This window comes from Zeus faber, assembly GCF_960531495.2.
Source record: "Zeus faber genome assembly, chromosome: 5".
NCBI classification, from domain to species: Eukaryota; Metazoa; Chordata; class Actinopteri; order Zeiformes; family Zeidae; genus Zeus; species Zeus faber.
This window is the reverse complement of record NC_137192.1, coordinates 9,128,619-9,136,006: the sequence shown is the minus strand read 5'-3', so window position 1 is coordinate 9,136,006 and position 7,388 is coordinate 9,128,619.

Genomic DNA, 7,388 nt, shown 5'->3' with positions numbered 1-7,388 from the left:
GATGCACGAAATTACATATGGGATTGTTCTGATAACATGCAAATATGTGCCAAAATGCTGCAATATTATTGGCTGTGTAAGTGAGCCGTTCATTTTGTCCATCAAAATGTGGTCCATTTTCCCTTGTTAAGGCGTATTTTCCCCGACGGCTTCGTCACCAATAGCTTTCCATACCAGACTGACTCACGAAGTGATATCCTGCTGAGTGCAGTTGCTAAGGAACCACTCTGGAGTTTCCCTTTTCCCCCAGTTTCCCCGTGTGCTGCAGTATGCTGCCATCATCTCATCCATATGCTCCGCTTGCTTTTATTGCACTATCAGTATAATTATAGCCCTAACTATAATATCTGCTGAAATACAAAACCTAATCTGTAAAAAAAAAAAAAGGGATTGGTCTTCTTTTTATTTAGGATTTTGATGTTGTTGAAATGCATTTTACCCATCCTAGTAATTGACTTACTGTATCTAGGAGTAGTGCCATATAGCGTTGACCCCGGAGCAGTTAGGGGTTAAGTGCCTTGCTCAAGGACACAGCAGCACGCTGGGGATCGAACTGGCAATCTTCCAATACTGGACGACCCGCTTTACCTGCCGAGTCCCGGCCTCCCAGCGCCACTAGAGGCCGCTCTTGCCTCATCTGCAATTCCCCCCTTGAGCCAATTGCACACACCTGGGATCAATTACTTGCATCAATCCACACAGTATTTAGTCTCCAGCTTCCCAGTCATTCTTTGCCAGGCCGTAAACTAGCTTACCCGAGTTGTACAGCTACTGGCGCCATTCCTAGTGCTTGTTTCAAGTCTCTAGTTTGTCTCTTTGTTTCGTCTTCCCCTTACCTGTTTGTCTCCTCTCCGCGACCCAGTCTGTCCGTCCATCTCCAGCCAGCCCGGTTCCCCGTCTCTCCACCCTGGACCCCTCCTCCCGGTCATCCTCATCCCTGCCCGGCCCTGCTCCATCCCTACCTGACCGGGTCCCCACGGCCAGCTCCACCGTGTGGGCTAATAAACATCCTTTGTCTGCCTCCCGTCTCCCCGTGTCGTGCGTTTGGGTCTCTCCTAGCCCTGGTCGTGACTGTACGGTCTGGCCAAGAAAACATGGACCCAGCCGACACAGAGGGGCTCCGCCGCGCACTGCAGGACCAAGGAGTGTTGCTTGGTCAACATGACCAGGCCCTCCGGAACATCGCGGAACACCTCCAGACCATCTCGGCGGCCATCAGCAGCCTGCAGGTTCCTCCGGCTCCCGTGGCCCCCCCTGCTCCTCCGGGCCCTCTCTCCTCCCTCCACCAGGGCTCCCAGCACCCTACGACGGAGATTTCGGCACCTGCCGCGCCTTCCTTGTACAGTGCGCGGTGGCAGCCGTCGTCGTACGCCTCCGATGGCGCCCGCATCGCGTTCCTCATCTCCTACCTGAGAGGGCTGGGGTTCCGCGGTTTGGAGTCGTGAGTCTCTCCTATGATCTGTTCACCCGCGAAATGAGAGTCTTCTACCACCCAGTTTGCGGCAATGAGGCCGCCAGAAGACTCCTCTCCCTCCGCCAGGGTCCCCGTAGCGTCGCCTCCCTCGTCGTCGAGTTCCGGACACTAGCCGCAGAAAACGGCTGGAATGACGGAGCCCTACAGGACGTGTTTCAGCGTGCCATGAACGACGAGTTGCGGGACGAGTTGGCGCGGCGGGACAAGCCCACGGACCTCGACCAACTGGTGGAGACCGCCATCTGCCTGGACAACCGGCTACGGGAGCGCCGGTGCGAGAGGGACGGGGCGAGACTCCAGCCCGTGCCTCCCGCCTGGGCGGCCATGCCCCGGTCTCCAGCGCCCACTACTCTTGGGCGCCTCAGAAGTCCCCCGACTCTCTCCGATGCCAAGCCCAGGCAACTCGGTCGCTCCCGGATCTCCCCCGAGGAGCCAGCCTTCTGCATACAGACCGGCGCCTGTCTGTATTGCGGCCAGCTGGGACACCTCCGAGCCACCTGCCCGGTCCGGCCGGGAGAGGGCGACTCCTCGGTAGGGTTACGTTCCGGTCGCTCCAGCTCCAACCCTCTCTCCCGTCCTCTGCTCCCAGCTTCCCTCTCGTGGGGGGGTATAACACACTCTTCCTCCGCTCTCATAGATTCCAGGGCGGATGCGAGTTTTCTCGACCTGGGACTAGCACGCCAGCCACGGCTGACACCCGTCCCTCTCCCCACACCGCTCGAGGTCAAGGGGCTGACCGGGTCAAATCTGACCCGGATTACCCACCAGACGGCCCCCCTCGAGCTGCTACTCTCCGGCAACCACCGTGAGTCCTTGAGGTTCTTCCTCATAGATTCCCCACTGAACCCCCCTGGTTCTGGGGTACCACTGGCTCCAGACCCACAACCCTCGGGTGGACTGGCGCTCGGGTAGCGTGAGCTCCTGGAGCACACACTGCCATGCCCACTGCCTCCACTCGGCCTCAACCCCACCGCCGGACGCGCCGCCGGAGGACCACAAGAGCCCTGACCTGTCCTCGGTTCCTTCACAATATCTGGTACTGTCCCCTGTCTTCAGCAAGCGGGGTGCGCTATCACTACCACCTCATCGCCCCTACGACTGCGCAATCAACCTCCTGCCAGGCGCCCCCCTCCCCTGCAGTTGCCTGTATAACGTCTCCCGACCCAAACAGGAGGCCATGGAAACCTACATCCGCGACTCACTCGCTGCCGGGATCATTTGCCCCTCGTCGTCTGTGCTGGGCGCAGGGTTCTTCTTTGTTGCCAAGAAGGACAAGACCCTCCGTCCCTGCATCGACTTCAGGGGACTCAACGACATCACAGTCAAGAACAAGTACCCCTTGCCCCTGATGGACTCAGTCTTCGTCCCCATCCGGGGTGCCACCCACTTCTCCAAACTCTACCTCCGCAACACCTACCATCTGGTCCGCATCTGTGAAGAGGACGCATTTAACACCCTGCTCAAACAATTTGAGTATTTGGTAATGCCTTTTGGTCTGTCAAATGCCCCAGCAGTCTTCCAGGCCCTAATTAACAATGTCCTCCGGTACATGCTCAACTCATTTGTCTTTGTACTTGACGACATCTTGAATTTCTCCAAATCCCTCTCCGACCACGTAAAACACATACGCCTGGTGCTGCAGTGGCTCCTGGAGAACCGTCTCTTCGTTAAGGCCGAGAAGTGTCTTCCATGTTCCTTCCGTTTCCTTCCTAGGATTCATCATTGGCTGAGGGAGGCTGGAGATGGACCCCAAGAAGGTGGCCGCCGTGATGGAGTGGCCAACCCCAGCTAATAGGAAGCAGCTCCAACGCTTCCTCGGATTTGCAAACTTCTACCGCCGCTTCAGCCGTATCGTCGCTCCCCTCTCAGCCCTTACCTCCACCGCAGTGGGCTTCAAGTAGACCCCCACGGCCAAGGCCGCATTCCTCGACCTCAGAAGCCGCTTTTCGTCGGCCCCAGTCCGACGCCAACCTCCAGTTCGTGGTAGAGGTGGATGCTTCGGACACGGGCGTAGGAGCGGTACTGTCTCAACGTTCTCCAACGGTAAGCTCCACCCCTGTGCCTCTCTCCCGCAGGCTCACCCCACCCGAGCGCAATTATGCAACCGGGAACTCCTGGCTGTCAAACTAGCCCTGGAGGAGTGGCACCACTGGCTTGAGGGAGCAATCCACCCCTTCGTTGCCTCGACCGATCATAAGAACCTCATAAGGCCTATATCCGGACGGCGAAGCGGCTCAACTCCCGACAGGCCAGGTGGGCGTTGTTCTTTGGCCGGTTTAACTTCTCTCTATCCTACCGCCCAGGCACCAAGAATACCAAACCTGATGCCCTGTCCCGTATGTTCGTGCCAGAGGAGAAGACAGGGGATCCAGAACCCATCCTTCCACCCCTGTGCCTTGCCGCCACACTCACCTGGGAGATCGAGTCCCTTGTCACCCAAGCGCAGGAACACCAGCCCGACCCAGGTACCGGGACCCCCCAACCGCCTGTTCGTCCCTGACTCCGCACGCTCCCAGGTTCTGCTGTGGGCCCATGCCTCACGCCTCAGCTGCCATCCCAGGATCACCTGCACCCTGGCCGTCGTCCGCCAGCGCTTCTGGTGGCCGACCCTGCCCCCTGACACCCAGTCCTTCGTCTCTGCCTGTCCCACCTGTGCTCGGTCCAAGACCTCCATCCGACCCCACTCCGGCCTCCTCCACCCGTTACCCATCCCGACTCGTCCTTGGTCCCACATCGCCCTGGTATTTGTCACCAGTCTCCCACCATCCCGGGGCAACACTACCATCCTCACGGTGGTGGACCGCTTTTCTAAGGCGGCCCACTTCCTCGCCCTATCCAAACTACCATCAGCAGGGGAGACCGCGGTCCTGCTGGTGGCCGAGGTGTTCCACCGCCATGGCATCCTGGCAGACGTGGTGTCGGACAGAGGACCCCAGGTCTGGCGCGCCTTCTGCTCGGCCCTGGGGGCACAGGTCAGTCTCTCCTCCGGTTTCCACCAACGGCCAGACGGAGTAGGCAAACCAGGAGGTGGAGGCCATGCTCCGCTGCCGGACAACCACCAGCCCCACCTCCTGGAGCGACCAGCTGCCATGGGCCAAATACGCCCACAACACCCTGGTCAACACCTCCTCTGGCCTGTCGCCTTTCCAATGCTCTCTGGGCTACCAACCCCCGCTGTTCCCGGCCCAGGAGGTTGAGATCGCCGTACCCTCCGTCCAGGCCCACATCCGTCGCTGCCGGAGGACGTGGAGGAGGGCCCGCTCTGCCCTATTCCAGGCCTATGCCAGGTCCCAGGCAGGCGAACCGGCACCGTGCGCCTGCACCCACATATGTCCCCGGACAGATGGTATGGCTCTCCACAAAGGACTTGCCCCTCAAGGTGGACTCCTGAAAACCTCGCTCCCCCGGTATGTCCCTTCCCCATTGTGTCAATCATCAACCCCTGTGCCGTACGCCTCCGTGTCCACCCCACCTTTCATGTGTCCCTGCTTAAGTCTGTGGTTTCCAGCCGTCTCTCCCTCCCCGCCAAGGCCCCACCACCGCCCCACACCATTGGATGTCAATCAGACTCGCCATTCCGGTTCCAGATGTCCGCCAAGGGGCGTCCGTAGAGGGGTAGTACTATTAGGCCCACGGCCTCCCAGCGCCACTAGAGGTCGCTCTTGCCCACTTGCGCACACCTGGGATCAATTACCTGCATCACTCCACACAGTATTTAGTCTCCAGCTTCCCAGTCATTCTTTTCCAGACCGTCAACTAGCTTACCCGAGTTGTACAGCTACTGGCTCCATTCCTAGCTCCTAGTGCTTGTTTCAAGTCTCAAGTTTATGTCTTTGTTTCGTCGTTCCATTACCCGCTTGTCTCCTCTCGTCGACCCTGTCCGTCCATCTCCAGCCAGCCCTGTTTACCTGCTTGTCTCCGCTCATCGACCAAGGCTGTCCGTTCTTCTCCATCGAGCCCGGTTCCCCGTCTCTCCACCCCGATCCTGGACCCCTCCTCCCGGTCATGATCAGCCCTGCTCCATCCCTACCTGACCAGGTCCCCCCGGCCAGCTCCACCGTGTGGGCTAATAAACATCCTTTGTCTGCCTCCCATCTCCCCGTGTCCTGCGTTTGGGTCTTTCCTAGCCCTGGTCGTGACGTGACAGGTCCCTTCCAAATGATTTGCCCACAAAATTGCTTTCCCAGCCGTGTAAATTCTGCTAATAAATGGCAACATCTCTGGGACAATATTGACTTTTCAAAACCCCCCACTTACTACATGGTGACTGAAATTCTGCACTGGTATAAAAACTAGTTTGAACAAAGGGATAGAGATCTTTATCTCTGGTTTATTTCTTATTAATGTTTTTTTTTAACTTTGTTTATTGTGGAGAGTGGCAAGATGGAACAAGCCGGGAGCTGCTGATGGACACATGTCATGACAGAGGCTCTCCCCGTGTGTGTGTGTGTGTAAGGGGTTGGGTGATCAACCTGTTGATTGTTCTGATGAGCAACAGGCGCACAGCCTAGACACCGACAGGTGTGGCTGCTTCAACCACACAACCCCCACCCCACACACTTATATTTAGGGGTTGAGCCTCCAAGGGGCAGTTTGTTTAAAAAAACAAAAAACTGTTGGATGGAGTTTGTGATCAACAATCGCCATCACACCAAGATGGCACCACGCACAGACGCAAACCCAATAACATCACTATCAGAATTTATATACATGCCAGAGAGTCAATGTATACAAATTTCCCGAATTATAATTACTGGAAACAATAACCATAAAGAATTACATAATACAAGGTACATGTATTTGTGTATGTGTTTTGAATTATTTTTGTTATTTTTGTGTTTTTGAAAGCAATATACCTTCTGTAAGACAACATTTGCATTAACTTTTGCTGAAGCGGTTACTAGCTGTTTTGGTTTGAAAATCATGACTTTGCATTACGGAATATAGCCATGCCAATTGGTGAAACCATTTCTCAGATCACTGATAAGTAACGATGCATTCTCTTTAACAATTACTGGCAATACCTGTGCAATAAATAATTGTGCTCACAATATTGACTAAAATTATCGTGATCATCATTTCAGCCTTAATCATGCAGCCCTACTTCAGAATGATAACCATCATTAGTTGCGGCGTAGGAAACCCAACCACAGCCGCAAACACCACCCGATCATAGAATTACACTGTAACCAGGCCAGAACGATTCATCGATCTATCTATCTGTCTATCTATCTATCTATCTATCTATCTATCTATCTATCTATCTATCTATCTATCTATCTATCTGTCTATCTATCTATCTATCTATCTATCTATCTATCTATCTATCTATCTATCTATCTGTCTATCTATCTATCTATCTATCTATCTATCTATCTATCTGTCTATCTATCTATCTATCTATCTATCTATCTATCTATCTATCTATCTATCTATCTATCTATCTATCTATCTGTCTATCTATCTATCTATCCCTCCATCTGTCTAAATGTGGTTCTCCTCATAATGACATATACATTGCACTGTACCAATCGATCAGAGGGTATTAAACAATTAAATATGAACATATACCTTGAGTTCTCATATATATTATTCTCATCTTACTTCTCATGCGCATGTGTATAAAAATAGTACGTCCATTCACATCAAATTTTGAATCTAAATGCTGACTGTGATTTGGCTCAGTAAATATCAGTAAAATATCAGTTTGTAGTTTTCAGGAATTCCTCCACCACCAGAGGTCCCCTTAAGACCAAAATAAAATGGTTATTGCTACAAAAAGTAGCTATAATTTGCAATTGCATTGTGGCATAATAATAAAATCAAGCCTAATAATAACAACAGCAACAATAATAACAATAGTATTATTATTATTATTATTATTATTATTATTATTAATAATAATAATAATAAT